General features: G+C 39.9%; 1 protein-coding gene across 3 annotated transcripts in view; it reads left to right on the forward strand.

The window, feature by feature from the left end:
• Nucleotides 1-1,635: 1,635 nt before the first annotated feature.
• The window catches only part of ctbp2a (C-terminal binding protein 2a), a 97,048-nt gene continuing 79,282 nt past the window's right edge, over nt 1,636-19,401 (forward strand). For 2 of the 3 annotated variants that reach the window (XM_012863989.3, XM_036126765.1), the window contains exon 1: nt 1,639-1,982. The gene's annotated coding sequence lies outside the window, so the exon portion shown is untranslated. Of the gene's footprint in view, nt 1,983-19,401 lie in introns of all 3 variants that reach the window. The other variant, XM_021317218.2, reaches the window with a different exon arrangement.

Below are 19,401 nucleotides of genomic sequence, written 5' to 3' on the forward strand. Positions count from 1 at the left end.
ATCACAGGCGAGGGGTTGAACAGGTTGGTCAAAAGGTTTGGTTGGTTTGACAAAGTTCAGCGTGAAAGCAAACCAAACCAGCTGAAAATTAGCAATTTGGTCCCCAATCGAGTCTACTGGACTATCAGGTGTGTAAATTAAAACGTGTTGTATTCCAATTGTGGGTAGGGGAGGGCCAGGGCATGAGAAGGAGGGGTATGCCCGGGGCACCATTTTATGCAAGAACTTCCACTGGACACTGATGACCACACAAAGTTCAAAGTCACCATTTCCGCTCCCATTCTGAGGCACGGTTTGAACTTCAGCAAGTCAAATTCTCTCTAGTGGCGGTTCGATCCACGTCTTCTAATGCGCATCTTGAAGTATCGCATTAGAAAGGTTGATGGAAACAGAAAAACTCCAATCAACTCACTAAATTTCGCAAAAAATGTTTTCACGCTCGCTTGAGGTGGTTTTGACACAGTAAATGTTTACCTCACATGACTGATCACCTGTTTCTGCTGCCGTCATCTTCCCAGATATTCCCATAACCCTGGAAAACATGACTGGAAGCTACAACAGTTACATGTGGACCGACGAAGAGCCTGGTTTATTTAAAGCCCTGCGCTAATACTGATCTGTGGTCCACGATAGTTGGCAACGTCAACTTCCTGTTTATTACAGCCAACGTCAACGTATGACGACATTACGCTTTGTGTTGCCTGGTTAATTTGCTACAAACCAATAAATGGAAACAAGCCTGTTGTGCGTTCTTTTTTTTCAATATTTTAAAAGTTTACTCAAAATTTGCATGATAATTGGATAGAAACACAGCTTCTGTCTATGCCGGCTGACAGTTCTCACATGAACAGGATCCTGGGTAAGCCCCTCTATGCGATGGCCTGTGCCGTCCCTAGACTCCCCACACCAGACTGTTTCAGTCGTTGGACTGATTCAGGGGCACGTCACCGTAACTCTAAACCAGCTCTAACCTAATAAAATAAGAAAAGTAGATTCTGGGGCATGATAAAACATACAGTGCATTCCCTCGCAAAGCATTTATGCTGTAGTCTCCCATAATCTCTGTGGCAACACAGGAGTCAAAGCAATAATAATTAAAAATAAAAATAGTTCAGGGCACAGCTGATAGATGAGTTATATACTGTAGATTTTTAGTTTGCACTCATTGGCGTTTGAATGCCGCCCTGGGCAGCTGCCCATATGGTGATGTCACAAACTGCCTCTATCTACACCTTAAATACATTGAGTCATCCTAATAAGCTCATGTTGAGCTAATTGACTTTTTTATTATTTTTTATTATTATTCTTTTCCTTGATATTTTAGTTTACTTTGTTGCACCTGTATATAATGTGTAGTGACTTCTACGCTAATTTACAAAAATAAATCAAAGGTGAGTACAGATTTTCCTAGTGGATCAAACAATTTGATTTGAATTTGATCGACCAATTAAAGGAGTAAATGCAAAGCGCTCAAAATAAGTTTGATATCTTAGTGACAAATCGCCTTTTTTTCCACCTTAGACTGTCCGATCTCTATCAAGTCGAAGAGCACTCTCTTATCTGTGCTGTGTGAGAGGGAGAAGTGGGCAAAGGCTCCGCCTCACTCCAAGAGCGAGAGAGGGGGGGAAAAAAAGGAAAAGCAAACTGATACACACCTCTCAATTCTGGCAGCAGGAAAAGAATAGGAGTGTTTATGAAGCTTATAAGTAAACAGCAGGATCACCAGGCGCACCGAGAGCCCAGGCTGCTTGCGCTGGTTAAAAAGAAAAAAAAACCCGACCGCGGCACCGTTTCGCAGCACCGGAGATTGTCCCGTTTGCACGCAGGATTGAAGTTTTTATTTGTATTTTTCATGCCAAGTCGAGGATTATTATCTTAATCCGAGATAACAAGCGAATTTGAAACGCGTGGCCTGCGATGCTATTTTTTTTGGGAAGCCCTTAAAAGCCGACGTTTGAACTATCGCTAAACATCCAGCCGAGGTAGGATTCCGGATTATTGCAAAGAAAGGAAAAAGAGAAAGGAGGGGAGGAAAAAAAAAAAAAAAAAAAAGGCTGTGTGGAATATTTCCGTGTGTGCTCCGGCAGCGGGGTGTTTAGTTGAGAAAGCGGTCTCCTCGCATCGCCTGTCCATGTGTCCCTGCGCCATCAGCGAAGGAGGGACGGAGGGGGGTGGGAGTAGACATTAGCCCGTACAAGCACTTCATAGGGAGGTGGAAACAGGCTTTATTAGGATCCGAATGACTGCATTAATTCAGAGCCTGTGTATACATATTAAAAAAATCCAACCAGGATGTATTTTAATGGATTCTTTAAAAATGCGGACGCATATCAAAGCATGCCGATTTGGAATGGATTTCCGCTTTGAAAGTTGAAAAGTTTGGTTTTGGAAATCCACTTTGGACTTCTCTTGTTTTGACAGGCAGAGTGGGTGTTGCTTGTCTAAAGGCCACTCTCACTCATTTCTTTTTTTTTTTTTTTTTTTTTTTTTTTTACTGCAGTTGGAGATTGAAGTGGAAGAAAGCTTTAAGTGGAGGAGGAAGGGGGGGGGGACTCCATTGTCTGACCAGTGAAGGGGTGGGGATTGAGGCTGTATGCAGATGTGCTGCTGGCAATGGACATCTGCTCTACCCCCCTGGGCATTGTCACAACAGGCAGGGGAACTTTAGTGTGCGGAGAAAAGGCCCTTTGTGCTAATGATGTGCAGGCCTTGGCCTGCAGTCCCCTCCGGTTTTGCAGTGTTTGCATTTCAGATGCTACATTATTAAAACATTTAATCATCTCAAGAGGTTCGCTTTGAATTGTAGATTGCGGATTACACGTCAGTGTTTTTCTTAAAACAAAAAGAAACACGCAACAGATACGATTAGTCTCCCTTCCCAAATCAGCAGCAGCACCATCCTCCCCTTCATCCAGCACCCACACCTCTGCTTGGGGGGGTGGTTGAACTTTCCTTTCTGTCTTTGTGGCCCACATGTGTTCAAACATGAAAGCTGGCCTCTAAAGGAGAGGGGGGGGGGGGACGCACCTCGAGCAGGGTCACAGCATTCTCGACACCTTGGCTGTTTTGTTCATGGCTGAAAAGATTTACAAAGATGCAAAATCAGTTCTTTAGCAATTATGATAGCTTTTGCTTGGTGCGGGGTATCACAGTAGTTGTGTGCATAAGTGCTCGTGTTTTGTATTGGAAACCTGGAGCCTCATTTGCCTCAACAGATATTCCCTGGTGACTGGTGGAGTCAGTGTACTGTGATTATGAACATGATTTGTGCTTGTAGGGATGAGCGTTGTACATGGCTGATCTGCTGCTCCGGCATGCTTTTTTAGCCACGTATCTCCGTAGTGTCACACCGAGCTGGATGGCTGAGAGGCGAGTCGGACAGCTGCTCAGCAAAAGCAAGAAACGAAGGATATGTTACACTTTTGAATCACCGCCATGTAAATAAATAGAAGAACTTCCAGTTTAGCAGTGAGGATGGGGGGAAAAAAAAAACCTCAATTGTGAATTTGCTGCCTGTTTTGAAGTCATAGAAGCAATTACAATTGGTTAATCATACTCTAAGAGCTCAATACTCCATTTAACACAGTAATTTGGACGCTGCTGAGATAGCTCTTGTGTGCTCTTCTGAGAATTCCCATAATGGCAGAGGCTTCTAAAAGTTCCCATAGGTTGGTTGGAGAGGATTTTACTGTCATGTGATGTGATTGTGCTATGTATTGTGGAGCCGAGGTAATGGGTGTGAAATTACACTGCAATCTGCACAAGGCAGAACACATGTCTAATGTCCCTCAGAAGCTAAGAAGGGAGGATTTGGAAGTTAAATAAGTCTTTTGACATTGTGTTTTTGCAGCTATTATTCTCAGCAGTTGTTTTTAATATTCCTTCTTGTTCTTTGAGCTTTGTCAGAAACGTTTTTTTTTTTTATCTCTAGAATTCTTACTGCGATTAACTTGTTTATAGACGCACAGGGTTTTACTGACTACGATTTCCAATTCTTGTCTAAGGTCCAGCATACTGATTCCAAACGACTTTCTCTAAAGAAGATAATCAGAGTTTCTACATATTTTACATCAGAATTCGATTTTCAATACATTTCCTGAGTTTTTATTTCTTTTTATTTACTTTTTTAATAGACTTAAAATCTTAAGTTTCCCATTACTTCTTGGCATATATTCTTCAGCTGTGAAGGTAGATGGGCGGATGGATATATACATTTCCAACTATGCCATCTAATAGCGAAATATAAATAGCTTTTCATGCTTAATCTTCTTTTTTCGTACTTTTCTAGTCCTCGAAAATGAGTGAGACAAATTTCATGCGTTTCTAGGGTTTTCAGGAGAATAGATTCTGTGCTTGAGATAATATTCTTACGCTGAACAGCACTTAAAGGAATTAGACATTTATGCATCAAAGCATGTGTCACAAACCCTTATCGCATTTTATTAAAGTCACAAAAGTGCATCAAAGTATTCTTGGGATGCACAATATATCGGAAATTGCTTGAAATAAGCAAAAAAAGGGTTCTGTGATGTGGTATACTTTGCAAACTGAAGTCTCTGTCTTAAAAGTGTTACAGAGGAAAACTACTCTTCTGTAAACCTTTGAGCAGCTGCTAATAGTTTAGCCTCAGAGAACATGGTTAAAATATTTCCTCTGTGTTCAGTGTAATTGGCATCCTATCTTTGTGCACCTGTTCCTGGCTTGTTGTAACTTGCCCTGTTGTGTCTTTGATGCATCAGAGTATCTGTGTTTGCGGTTGTCAAGGACAGTTTTGAGAGTGGATGTATGCTGCCGCAGACAGCAACAGCAGCAGCAGCAGGTGTCTGATTCTCCTCACCGATAAGAGCTGTTTGCCCTTCGCTCTTTGAAGAAAACTGCTCGCCCAGATTCTCAGTGTGTGTGTGTGTGTGTGTGGGCGCGCTCGCTCTTGTGTGCCACAGCTGATATGATATATACTGTGGCAAGAAATGAATAACTCCTCAGTTGTTTGCTCTTAAGTGCAGCCAAGTAATTTTTCATACTCTGGAGGCTGTTTCTCGCTGTGTAGCTTTGTCTTACCACATCACAATCCTATACAAGCTTGTTTGTAAGCGTTGCCAGTTCTGAATTATGCATTTAACTCACAGCTGAGCTGCTGTAGCTGTAGGAAAACAAACACATCATAGTCCTCCGCTGTTTTTTGAAAGGTTTTTAATTGGGGCAATCAAAGATAAGATTGATGAATTTTATCCACTCATTGTAACCAAAAGTTAAATACTGCATCTTCCACCCTTTGTTGTACGGAATATGTAAAAAGCCTGAAAATAAAATCAACCTTTATTGCAGTAAAGCAATGTCACTGAAAAAAATCTAGAAAAATCGAACATTTAATCTTAGCACACCTAGACATTTATATAGTTTTAGAAATGTGTGTATATCAAATCCCACTTGCCATATTTGAAATCTCAAACCATTCATATGAAATAAAAAAAAGAATCAGTTGTTTTTTTATATCTTTTATAATTGATTGGCATATCTTTTAATATTCTTTTTTTAATTAGCAATTTAATTAACAGTTCCTGTTCTCCTGTAGTGTAAGAGACACTGTAGAATGGGAAAGACAAGCAAATGTATTGTACAAGGCTGATATGTGTTGATCAGGAAACGGCTACATGAAAATTATCACTGACCCAAACTTGATCAAATGTATACAGCAATATCTGGGTGCTCACCAGGATTTTTGTCAGTGTAATGTGGGGGGTGGGGCTGGTGTGTTGTTTTGCTGCTTAAGCCGGGCATACCCTGTACGAGTTTTTGCCCTTTTCGGGCCGATTCTTCAGTCATGCGAGAATTTTTTTTGGATCGAGCCGAGTTTCAGCTTGATCGTGCGTCCTGCGTCGTGTCGTATACGGGGGGTAACGAGGGGCGATTAGTCTCTCACAACCACCACCCGATCAGGAATCGGATGGTCGGTTGAAAATCAAACATGTTTGAAATTCAGTCAGCCCTCGTGAGCGATCGTGAGCGAGTCCTGCTGTTGAAGCGGAGTTACGACCATCCAGGAGCTGATTGATCATCACATGATCATCACATGATCGTCATTCGTCTTCTCGAATGAAAACATAGGAGCGCAGAGAAGCATGACAGCGGTACGTGTGACATGGAGTCAAACTATGTAGTAGCAACTCGTACAATTGCCAAGGCAGCACGTTTCGTTCTAGTCAGCCTCATATTTAACAGTGAGCATCGACACTTCCGCCTTTTTCTTCTTCTTCTGTTGACATTTGGCTTCTGGGTAGACAAGTCCGAGTAGCATCATCTCTCTACGGGGCTGAGTCTGATATGTGGTTTTTGAACGCACTGTGAGCAGTCAGGTTGCATCAGAGCGTCGGGCCGCACAGCAAGAACAGATATCGCGAGCAGTGAACTTTTAAACCCTGCGGTTTCGTCGTACAGTTTGAGCTGTATATGAGTACCATGATTGGAAATATCGTGCATTGTATGCCCGGCATTAAGTATGTACTCACAGCGGAGCCCACAAGGGGGAGCCCTGACAACACCTTGTCATTGGGCTGTTCTTCAAACTAATAAAAGCTAGCGTTAGCTTATGTTGTCCAGGAGTTTTACAACTTCGCTGATTCACATTCAAGAGCTTTGCTGACCTTTCTATGTTGCTCTCAAACCCTGTCGTACTATTAGCTTGGCACATGGCACCATCATGCTCACTAAAAAAGAGCGTAACGGTCTAATTTCAGTATAATTTTGACAACTTTCAGCGTAAGGGGTAGTTTCGCTGGCAAGAACCCTGGATACTTAAAAAGTTTAAACCATTAAAGTTTAAAGCCAAAATCAATTTTACCCACACAATTTAGTAAATCGTGAGCAGTATGGTAAGAGCCTATTCTTAAAGAACTACAGCAAAGAATCACATCTTGTGGTCATATTAAGTCTCCATAACAACCATGAGATGCTATTTGCATGACAAGCAGGCTTTTGAGAGGCATGCAAGGAAAAAGCTTTTCTGTTCTACCATTACAAGTGTTGACATATGCAGTTTGTTAATCGCTAAACCGACTTTAATTGGAATTCTTGGCTTTACTCAAATGAGACTTAAATTGAGTTTTTCTTCAACACACACTGCAAATGAGTTTGGCATGAAACACAGGTTAAACATAGGAAATCACGTCGTGCTCTCTGTTAAGTATAGTGGAGGACTAGTGATGATGTGGGCCTGTTTCTCTTGCAAAGCCAACAGAAGCCTTGTTAGAAACCGAACGGGGGAGACTAATGCTGCGTTCCAGTTGCAGGTGGAATACAGAAACTGACTTCCGAGAATCAACTGGAACGGCCCCTGAAATGGGGCTTCCCACTCGTAGAGTTGGAGAAATTTTCTAAGGCCAATTGCCGGATCCAGTATGGCAGCTCCTCGCAAATCAATTTATTTACTTGAATTAGGACAATGCACATTCATCAACATGTCAGCATATAGCATCAATGTAAATATACCAGAATTAGCACAACAACTAATTTGCATCCGCATCAGTAACGAAGCTGTGATGAACACATGTTTATTTTACAAGACACAGTTGTAAGAGTGCGTCTAAAATCAATGTTACATGTAGCGGCTAGAACGCTAAACCGAACAAATTAAAAGTGGTGTTTGCATGTGCAAAGTACGGTGTTCATGCGAACAAAACAATATCTCTCCTGGCCATCGCCATATTCGCGTCCCGACTTCTCCGACTGTGGAACACTATTAACTCAAGTGTTACACAATTCCCAGATCCTAGTTCCGACTTCCGAGGTAAATGGAACACAGCATACCTAACACAAATGGTGCTGAACTAAGACACAAAGAAACTACTTAGAGGACCTATATCATGCAAAATCAACTATTTTGAGTTTTTAACTATGTTATAATGCTATTCCTTCATCAAAATCAAGCCCAAAGTGGGATTTTGCTTGATTTGTGCAAGTCTGAGTAATCCTCGTTAACTCTGCTCTCTGAGCTGCAGCCCTCCCTGTTCTAGAAAATGAGTGGAGGATTATGGTCTACGTAGAGCGGTCATTACCCGCCCCCTCCAGGAAGTACCTACCTTGACAGTGCTGCCTCTGCCAAGTTAACAACATGCCCAACAAGTGGTGATGTGAGGCAGAGTGCCATAATTTCTGCTCTAAATTGAGAGTCTTTTAGCGCCTAATCTGCACAGCGACAGCAACTCCTCTTTTTTGATGCCATGCTGCAGCGGCTCTAGGGTGACCCCACATGGGCAGAGACAACCTTGCAGTGAAGGCAAGCGTCTTTCCTCTGGGTTGGAAAAATTTCACTAGAAGACAACTAATATTTTATAAGAAATGAATACCCCATAGTGCCAAAGGCAGTATTTCATCACATATATGCCTATAGTTGACTTTGGAAGGCTTAAAAAGCCTGGTAGTAGAACCTCAAGGGGAAACACTAAAAAGGAGATCAAGGCGAAATAAATCTAAATACAAAGAACATAACACCAGAATAAACTAAACACAGAGGAGCTAGCTAAAACGACACCACCTTACCAGCATAATTAAATGAACTGAATATGGCAAGACCTTTACAACATAACTAAACAAAGAAATGATTAAAAACACATAATCAAACCAAAATGCTCAAACAACTCTGGATCATAACAAATTAGGGATCAAACATTAAGCTTTTGTATTCCAGATGTTAAATTTTTTATTTTGTGTTAAGTCTTCACAAGATTTAAGAGTATTTTAATACGTGTTATATTATATGTGGGGGAGTGGTGGCCTAGTTTAGAGCAAGGCCCTTGTGTCGTGGAAAGGGTGCAAGTTTCGCTGTTCAAATCCTACAGACTGCCCCTCTGGGTCTCTGAGCAAGACTCTTAGCCCCCAAAATGTTCCCTGGGCACAACACAAGGGCAATCCACAGCTCACTAAAACAGGATAGGTTCAATTAAGACAACAGATTCATTGGAATATGTTGCAATGACAAATAAAGATGATGACATTTGAGATTTTGTCTCATCTTTCTGAATCCAGATTTTAACCTATAGAGAGAGCTGTGTAGGAGTGAAGTGAATGCAGCACATTCACTTTACATTATGAGTGCATAACTGAGAGGTTATTTAAATTATGATAAAATGATTGTAGGAAGGCACCAGTGGAGCAAGCAACATAGTGTTCTCTGTAGTTCTAATCATGGGAGTTTGCTCCTTCTATCTGATGTGAAGTGTTACAGTGCGTTGATTGTTCACTTTTCCTAATGACTGTCTATTTCCCCCCAAAGAGGCCCTAATTACGCTCATCTGCATGCATGGACTCTTCCAAAGCTAGATATTGTGATTTTTGGATAAGCTAAGGTTACATGATGGGTCACACTTTGGAGTTCAAGTATTTGCTCCATTACAGACGGTTTCTGTTTTCACTTTTTGTTTTGTTAATTTATAATATAAATATTAATATCTGGCAAAGGTAACTAGAGCAGATACAAGAAGTAGTTTTCAAGTAATGATGATATCAGACTTGTAGAGTAAAAAAAATGTAAAAAGAAATCTAATTAGAACCTTTTTGATAACTTTAAAGAGTATAACAAAATACCAAAAAGTAACACAACCTGTCCTGGTCTAAAATTCAAGACCAGACTAAAGCAAAGCAATTGGCATTTATCAAGGTTGAAACTGTTACAAACACATTTGTAGGGTTTTGGGACTCCAGTGAACCACAGTTGCCGCTATTATCTACAAAGGGTGAAAGCATGGAACAGTGGTAAACCCTCCTGGGAGTGTCTGGCCAACTAAAATTACTCCCAAGAGCAGATTTGACTCATCCAGTAGGTCACAAAAGAAACCAGAAAGACATCTAAAACACTGCAGGTCTCTCCTACCTGAAGGTCAGACTGACACAAAGGCCTGTTTCACATTTCCCTTTAATATCTTGATGCCCGAGACTTTGAGAAACTATTTTGTGGAATGACAAGACAAGACTGTTATATTTTAGAGGATGTGCTTTCAGTCACTTCAAGCCTAAAAACAGTAATAGAACCATTTCTGCAGTGAATCATGGTGGTGGTAGTGCTGGCACTGCTTTGCTGCCTCAGGACCTGGACCATGCAGCGTAATTCATGCATCCATGAACCAGAAAATCCTGAAAGAGAATGTGCGATCATCAGACCCTGACTTAAAGCTTAATTGCAGCAGGTCAGTATCCGAATGGCTCAAAGGAAATAAAATTACGTTTTTGAGATGGCCTAGTTAAAGTCCAGTATTAAAATGTAATTGTGATGCTGCCACAAGACATTAGCAGACCATATATGCCTGAAAATCCTCTATGTTGGCTGAAATAGAACAATTCTGCGAAAAAGAGTGGGCCAAAAAACTTTGAAAACGAATAAGGGAATTTTTCCCTATGCGTTTGTCATTGCAAACACTTAGGGGCAGGTAGGTTGGTTCAGACAACGTTTTTCGCTTAATAGATGAGCCTGTCATTTTCAAAGCTGCATTTTGTATTTTCTCTGATTATCATTGTCTAAAAAGCACATGTGTGCCTGTGTTTGCGGCTGCCACTTTTGCAGAAACCAGCAGAGACAAAGCACCATCTGCACACAGTAAGCTGTTCTAACTGCTCGCTCCACTCGCTGGAGCAGAGGCAAAGTATTGTTATGAAACTGACTCTGCTGCTGCTGCTGCTGCTGCTGCTGCTACATGGTTTGTTAATGCTGACAGCTAATAATGTCCTCCTGGATGACTATGCTTTCCTGTAGCCAAAGAGAGGAGACAGAAACAAATGAAGAGAGGCAGGCAGGGTAGGAGTGAGAGAGACCGTAACAGCGGGATCGCTCTCTTTCACTAACCTGGCGATGTTTTCTCAAGATGGTGATGTTTTTTTTCTTGTATGCACATCGGCTATAAGTGAAGATGTTTTGTTGGTTTTTGTTTCTTTTTTTTTTTTTTTAAATACTTGCTTCCTTCTGCTCACTCTCTCTACACGCTGGGAGGTGGCATGAAGTGAGGAAAGGTTCCTTTGTGTCTCAGCAGACTCTCTGTTCCAGTCCAGCTGACATAGACTTGTGTCAGGAGAATCCATCCTGCTGATGTTGGGGAAGCTGCGGACTGAAAGAGATGTCTAAAATGCTGAAGTTGGCCCGGGCTGGTGAATAGACGGCTGTTTGTTTGCCTTTTTTGCTGAGCTCCAAATTCAAAGAGATAACTTTTCTGCTCGAATTTGCTGACAGAGATAATGGGAGCGGGTGGGGGTCAGAGATGGAGACGGGGGGGATTTGGGAGTCACTCATGGGCATACAAAGCTTTGGCCATCGCAGTTCTGTCACATTGACATTTAGACGTGGTGGGGATGGAGAAGAGTTAAAAGAATGTTTTTATTTTTTTGGTAGCCTCCTACCGCAAAACAGTTTTGCCACCGGTTACAACCTTCCGACCACATGCATATGCATAATAAGTCTGCTTTTCTTCCCTGCCCTCTGAGCTGTGTTCCTTTCTTCTGTCCAGAGACCTGTCGTGTTGTGTTTGATTGGCCCTGACATTTGAAAAGGTCCTTGAATAAAAAAAAAAAAAGAGTTGTTTAAGACAACTGACGAACCCTGCTTGCAGCAGAGTAAAAATGGCATTTTGAAAAGAGCACAGCTCCTGCATATTTAAAAGCTAATGGCTCTGTGAATGTCTGGCTAATAGGATGTTTCAATCTGGTGTGGTGGAGTATGCACACTTTTAGTATGCATCCACACAGCCTGAGTGCTACTTCTAATAGCAGAGGAAGATGCATAAGCCCGTTTTAACTTATTACGTGGAGTTCAAGATGTTTTTCTCGCCTATACTTCGCCAGGGAGAAGATTATCTCAAACAAAACAATTGAACGTATAAGGAATAATAATAATAAAAAAAAAACTTGGAAAATGTATTCCACTCTTAAAGAAGCAGCTTCTGGGGCATATTATCTCTGTGGATATGATGCACATAAAGTGCAGCAGATTGTCTCTACGCTTGATTACTGTGGGGTTACACACAACCTTTTGAACCATGGAATGCCACCTTGAGACTAAAATACATCACTTGTCACACTGACAGGCACCACCGGTAAAGATGTGCAAAAAGCCTGCAAAGAAGTTGATGCCTAGTTGTAGCTGCATCATCTTTAATAAAAAAAAAAGATGTAGAAAACTCCAACCTTTAACTTGAGCGTGTTTATTGTGTAGGGAATGAAAGAAACCCATGTTTTAAAATATTTGTTTTTTTAATAATGACACATGCTTCTTTTAATACTCTGAACACTACCTCTTTTACCAGGAGGACAACATTTAGTCTTCTACCATAACATAATAAGTTTGAGATTTAGATCTGGATACTGTGATGGTTGATGCTTACAGATGATTAACTATTTCTGCGTCGATCGAACCACTTGTTTTAGATCCTATTCCTTATGAAAACACCTTTTATAGTGAGATATTTTCAGTTTTCTGGCAGAGAAAACCAGGTTTTATTTGGAATTTTGTGTTATTTAAAAAAAAGCTCTTAGGTCCCCGGAGTCTTTAAATTTGAAACGGACCCATTGCTTCAGAGATTCTCCATGTCGGTTAATCTTAAAATTGCTCATACTCCTAAGAGGTTTAGCTTTACAGTTATTTTATTTAACAAAGATGTTTGTTTTGGCTAGGATTTACAGAATCCCTAAAAAATAATAAATAAAAGAAAAAAAATGTTTTAGCTTTGAAATTATTATTTCTGTTTACATTTTTGTAACAAATGGCGTATCGGAAATTATTTATACCCTTTTTAATAATCAATGGAAAAATCTTTAATGGAATTATAGCAATTAAGCCCTTCTTGTAATTGCTGACCAGCGTTTTATGTTTGTACTGTTAGAAAGATTGTGGGATTCAGTATTTGGCTGCACCACAACCTCTGGGTGTGTTATCTTTGTTATAACATTACCCCCTCATTTTTCATATACATGTTTAAACGTCAACAAGCTGTCCGATTAATTACATTTGTATGTTGTATGAGTGGCTCTCAAGTGGTCAGATAATAATTAGCAGAGTTGATCAGAAGGTAGGTTGTGTGACATTGTTCTCACTCTCAGTTTCAAGCATTCAACATGCCAGGGTGAGTGACGCAACCGAATAGCACAGAGTGAGATGAAGTAACGTTATTACTGGATTATTGTCATGCCATTTGGGTTACATTTGTGTTGCTTCTGCAGCAATGGAGCACCAGTGTGGTATATCTGCAACCTGAGAGCTGCCTCACTCATATGGAGAAATATTTTTAAGTGTCTAAAAAAATCCTCACTTACAAATCAGGTGATCAAATTGTGTTATTGTGCTACACGATAGCTTTAGCTAATTTTCGCTGTGACATTGTCTCCTTTTGTTAATTTTTAACAATCATCTAAGAGAGCACGAGTGCCTTAATTGATAAAATAAATATTAGTTTTATTAATGAGAAAAAGAGGCCAACTCCACTGCTGTGGCGGCCATTGGCGTGAATGAAGATTTAGCAGAGCAGTTAGAATGTCTACGCTGTGTAGCACGTGGTTATGTGAAGTATAAAACAAAATTTGAATAGGGTAGCACTTGTGAGTTTTTGTTTCTGTACTGTGAGGGCGGCATTGTTCATTTATGACAACTATCCTGTTCGAAATGTTTTCCCACATCTGAAAGATCGTCTGCAACCAGGCCTATCTAGCAAGTTCCAGTAAAAGTCACAGTAGTAGTTTAGTAGAACAAAAAAGTTAGTTAATTTTTATCTATCAATTTCTATTCCTCACTTTTCTCTTCCTTTAAGAAATAGTGTCAGTATTGAGAGACTTAATCTCTTTGACCTTTTAAACACTGAACTTTAAATAAATAGTATTCAAGGACCATAGGGATGATTGCGTTGATATGAACCACTGCTTTGTTAATGATGTAGGCTTATCCTCCCGGACCAGCTGAAACCAGCTCACGTACCACACTTTCATGCATCTAACAGCACTTTTGCTCGCATAATTACTGGCAAGAGTCCAAAAACAGGCAAACCTGGCACATGTCCATGGAATCACTTGAAACCTAAACCACAGTGTTAAAAAGTAAGTGGCTGCACTTCTTTTTGAGTTAATCGAGCAGTGGACATGAATGTGGGCTTAACTGCACCGTTGCATCAATCCAACACAAACAAATGCTTACAAAATGTCAGAAAATAGGAGCTACCTGTATAGAGCTGTTTTGGGAACTAGACTGGGAACACCGTTCCTGGATCCCATCACTCATCTAAAAATTAGCATATGATCTACTCCTTTCTTGCAGTAATGGGAGTGTTGACGGAGTAAGTGTCTGTGCTGTGTGATTGAGTTGCATCACCTGAGCCATCTCCATTATGAATATTACCAGTGTTTGTCGAGCCTGAGGCTAACTCTTTGATACTCTGCAGCCGAGAAGCTTTGTGGGATCTTTTCTTTTTCTTCTCCAGCTTGTTAGCGCAAAGTTGTTTGATTCTCACCTGCATGGAGATGCAAGGTGGGGTGGGAGGGTTAATGTTTCAAAGAGTCTAGAGGAAGCCACACATCGCCAGCTCCTCCTCAGCCCTCTGATATTTGTCCCCTCGGGAGTCGGTGGGATGCTTGAAATGGGTATTGCTTGGGTTTCAGGAAACATTTTAGCAAATACCGTTCGAGGTACTGTGCTTTAAAGTTTGAAGAGCTTTGTATTCCTTATGCCATAGCTGAGATGCAAGTCTTGAGGGTATAGGAGACATTTAGGAAGGACTAGTTAGTTAATGAAAACATTATCAGCGATTCAATGTTTATTTAAGCATTTATTTTAAAAACCAAGAAAGCATTGAATTGTTTTGATAGACAGGGACTGCATTATTGCTATCATATTTGTTTTTTTCTTTTTTTAATCCCATTGAAATTTGTTTAGTTTTAGTTATATTTAATCATCAGTTGTATAATTTTGTTGTAATACTCCACCTTAGGTCACTAGCAGGTCTCCGTAGAACCTAATAACTTGCTGAGGAGGTAATTCACCCATCTGATTCAGGTGTGCTGGACCAGTGATGCATCTAAAACGTTGCAGGTCACCAGCCCTCCAGGACTGCAGTTTGAAACCCCAGCTCTACAGGACTGAGGTTTGGTCATTTTGGACGTCATATGAGTATATTGAACTCATGTTCAAGAAACATGACTGAGCTTTGTGAAATGGTGTATTGTCCTTCTGGAAGTAATACCGTACCATACCGCCCCCGGACCTGGTCTGTTAATACTAAGCTTGATGGACCTGTGCTTTCATGACGTTTACATCAAATTTTGAGCCGACTATCTGAGCATTGCAGTTGAAACCGATACACAGGACCAGGTTTTTCCAATCTTTTATTGTCCAATTTTGATGTATCTGTGTGAGTTAAGTTTGCTGTGGCGAGTGGACAGGAGAGGAATCCGGACTGTATCAAGGTTTTTTATGGACCAATCTCTTTAAACCTGAGAGATGGTCGCGCAATAGAATCCTCGTAGTTTATTTATTTAATTTTTTTTTGTAGGTACTCATACCCGCCTTTCTGGGACAACAGCCATGTCAAAAATGCAAAGCCACCTAAGTCAGCCCTTTTCCCCATTGTGATGCTCAGTTTGAACTGAAACAACTCGTCTTTACTATGTCTAGTTGCCTAAATGCAGTGAGCTCCTGTCATTTAACTGTCAGAATCATTATTTGATTGAACAGATACACTTAATAATGTAGCCTGTGAATGTTGTATCCTTTTGCACACATGTCCATCTATTATCTTCCAGGCTAGTCTGGAAAAGTATGGAACCTGACTTATTTTCCAGGTATAGATAAGTATGGCAATAGAAAATTAGAATGTGAAATATTTGTATCCCCGATTCTAGTGGTTAAATTGTGCATGCTCTCTTCATTCCTTCTGTTCTTTCTTTCTTGCATAATTTAATTTAAGCCTAACCACTGCACTTTTTTATGTTTTAAAATAGACACAAAGGACCAAGAACTCTGAACATTTACACTAAATATACTGGAAATATGTGTAAATTCTACATAGAAAATGTGTGGAAACCATACCTTTATCTTACCAATAGCCATATTTTTCTTTTTTCTCTCTGAATATAAATAATTTCTCCTAATCTGTGTTTGTCCGTTTTTGTTTTCCTTTTTTCCACTTTTGCCTGCTAACTCAAAAGGCGAGGTGTGCGCGGCCTCATGCAGTCTCTCTCAATGGCCACTGTTTGTTAACGATTGAATACAAGTCGGTGTTGTCGAAAGCACCCCAGTGCATGAAACCTGTCAAGTGTATGAACTCATAAAACATTATGCAAAAATAGACAAGTGTCTGCGCAGAGGCAGAGACGACAGAGACCACAGAAGCATGCATGCTGTGATAAATGGGCTTGTTATAAGCAAGCTATTAATTCAACAAGGAGGCTGAAAATACAGCAACACAACTCATCAGAGATGAAATGAAAAGAGACTAAATGTGCAGTCCATGAAAACAAATAAATGTCTGACATAATATGTACTTTACTGTTAGTGGTCGTAGCTGAAAGGATCAAAGAGTTCCCGCTCCTCCCTGGAGTCGGGTTGCAGCCAGAAACCCACCTTCGCCCCGGTTCCCCGCCAACATGTCTGTGTTTTTTGGTATCTGTCTGTATATATGTGTGTGTGTGTGTGTGTGTGTGTGTGTGTGTGTGGGCAGCAACATTCAGCAGTGTTCTCACAGCCCAGCTGAGACTGACAGATGGAATCATTTCACACAGAGACAGAGAGGCAGGATACAGGAAACTGGGTTGTGTTTAATAGTCCTGGTGCTGCTGTGGTTGGTATTAATCTAGGTCAGCGGTGTTCAGCTCATGGCAAGTTGGCCTCTGGGGCAAGCTTGGCCTTTCCATGACCCCATTTATTCTTCATTTAGCCTTACATTTAGTTCACTGGTATAACGCGTCTTACAAGGCGTTTTTGTGCTGCGTTGGTAATGCTTCTGGATTACTACATTCGTTTTCCCAGCCTCTACTCCTTCACACAGATGTGCTCTTATAAGGACAGAAAAAAACGCCTCAGAAAGCTTTAAGGTGAAGCATTGAACACAAGATCTTCACAGAATCTATTATTGGTTTAATGTAGCTTTTGTGTCAGCTTTTGTTTGTTTCTATCATGTTCATTGGAGGAGAGTCGGAAAGATTTTGCATGTTTAACTCTAACCCGAGTTCAGGAAACCCTAACCTTCTTTAAGAATAATATTACTGAATTACTATTTTTTTCAGCTCTAAATAAAAGATGGGAAATGGAAATGCTCTCATTATGGCTTCCTCTCCATGGTTAATTTGGAGTTTAATTGCTTTTACAGTTGTTGCATATGCATCAGGTACTCTGTTGTAAATTAGTGGAGTAAGAGGGATCGTCAGGTTCACTAATTAAAACTTGTTCCTCCTAACCTCAACACAAAAATGTATGAGTGTTCCTAATTAGGCTAAAACTGTTGTAAAGGGCTAAAAAGATTACTAGACTGACATTAAGACAAAAGTAAAATTGAAAACAGCTACTTTTTTATTGTCCTTTAATTAAGTCCATAATCGTGACTCTTTTTTTTTTCTTCATCTGGCTGAAGGAATTGTAAAAAACATTGGTTATATTTCTACTGGATTTTTTTTTTTTTTTTACCAGTAATTGAATGCCCTTTTATACTAAAGCCTAGGATCACAGCAGCATTGCTGTGGGTAATTTCTGTCTGTTTCTCATTTTACATCTAAACACTTTTACTGAAGCACTTAGAAGACTTGAGAACAATGACGAGTTTTAAATATCTTCAGATAAAGGAGCAAAACATTTTAGACCTGTACACTCAGCTGTCATTTTCACAGTCTCATGAATACTTTCGAGAAAATCTGACTTTCTTCTTTTAAAGAAACTAAACAATAATACAACAAATCAGAACTTGTAAAAGTGAACTGATATCAGTTTCATTTCTGTATGTGTAATTAAATAATTTGTCTTGATAAGCTTCACCATCTGCAACAAATTATATCTTCTGTTCATGTTCGGATACCTTTTTGACTCTATTCCGTATTTGCTTTGTGATTTTAAGGTGTCTGAAGATACATTGCTTTATGTATCTGAGTCTATGACATAAATATTGAAGAACTGATCTAAAGCTAAACCAGCCTGCCACAGTTTTTCATCGTGTAGGAAAATTCAACAGAAGACACTTAGAAACATCCTTCACATATGCACTACTTCTATGAAAGCAAAGATGGCACGCAACCATGTGCTCCATGACTGATCTGATGATGATTCACTCACCTCAGCATGCTGAATGCTTCTAGTGGCCTAAATGGCAAAGAATTGTCCCTCTTTCTTATTAATCTCCTGTTAATGATAATTATTAGAGCATTTGCAGACATTCGTAATTTCAAAGCACAGACAGGATACTTTCAAATTTGGCAACATCATAAAGGTGAAAGAAGGAAGGCTTTGAAACATATTTAATATGGGGTTTAAAACATGTCCTTGTCAACGACGACAACAAGGTTCTTTACTTTATTACCAGAGGCAAAGTTAATGCCACCCAGAATGAAGGACTGCCATCACCTTTAGCTGCTAGTACAAAGACTGACTCTATAATTACAATTTGGTGAAGGGGATTAATACAAACAGTTTTAAAAAACAGCAATAATTGAGATTTAATATCTTTAACATCTGCTTAAATAACCACTTAGTTGATAAAAGAATACAAATGTGATATAAAACCTAATAAACTTTCTTCTAATAACTTTTTTGTTTGATTTAGAGATTAAAGGTTCTTTGTATTTGCAGCTTGGTCCCAGGCTTGGTAGCAAGCTAAGACAAGTTCAGGTTTAAATTCACCTTAAATATAAAAATACTGTTCTTGCAAACTTAACAAGGAATAGTCATCTTGACAGACAGAATCTTTAAAATTAAGTGTTGGGTAATCTACCGGACAGAAACACATTTGAACATTTCTAAGGTTACCTTTGATTTGTCTTAAAAATAAAACAATTATTATTTTGTTTTCATTCGTTTAATGTAGATTTTATTTGGTCTGTATCATATTGAGCAATTCAATTCTGAACTCTCCACCTTTTTAATGTCGTTATAACTATTTCTTGCTTTAAGTGGATGCAGTGTTGCAGTTGCCTCACAGCTAGAAGATCTTTGGTTCGAATCCCAGTCTTAGCCTTTAAGTCTGGACTTTACATGTTCTTGCTTTGCATGCATGTTATTTCCGGAGGTTGCCCTTCGCACTCAGAAATATAAGTGAGTTAAATAATTTTCTCTCAGTCTGTAACCCTGAATTGCGCTTAGCTCTGTGTGTGAACCTGAATTGTTCTTTATCTCAGATTTTATTCACATTTCTCTTTTGTTGGCCCACTGGTGGACAGCCAATCTGTCCACCTTGCGCCATC

This window comes from Fundulus heteroclitus, chromosome 22 (assembly GCF_011125445.2).
Source record: "Fundulus heteroclitus isolate FHET01 chromosome 22, MU-UCD_Fhet_4.1, whole genome shotgun sequence".
Lineage (NCBI taxonomy): Eukaryota > Metazoa > Chordata > Actinopteri > Cyprinodontiformes > Fundulidae > Fundulus > Fundulus heteroclitus.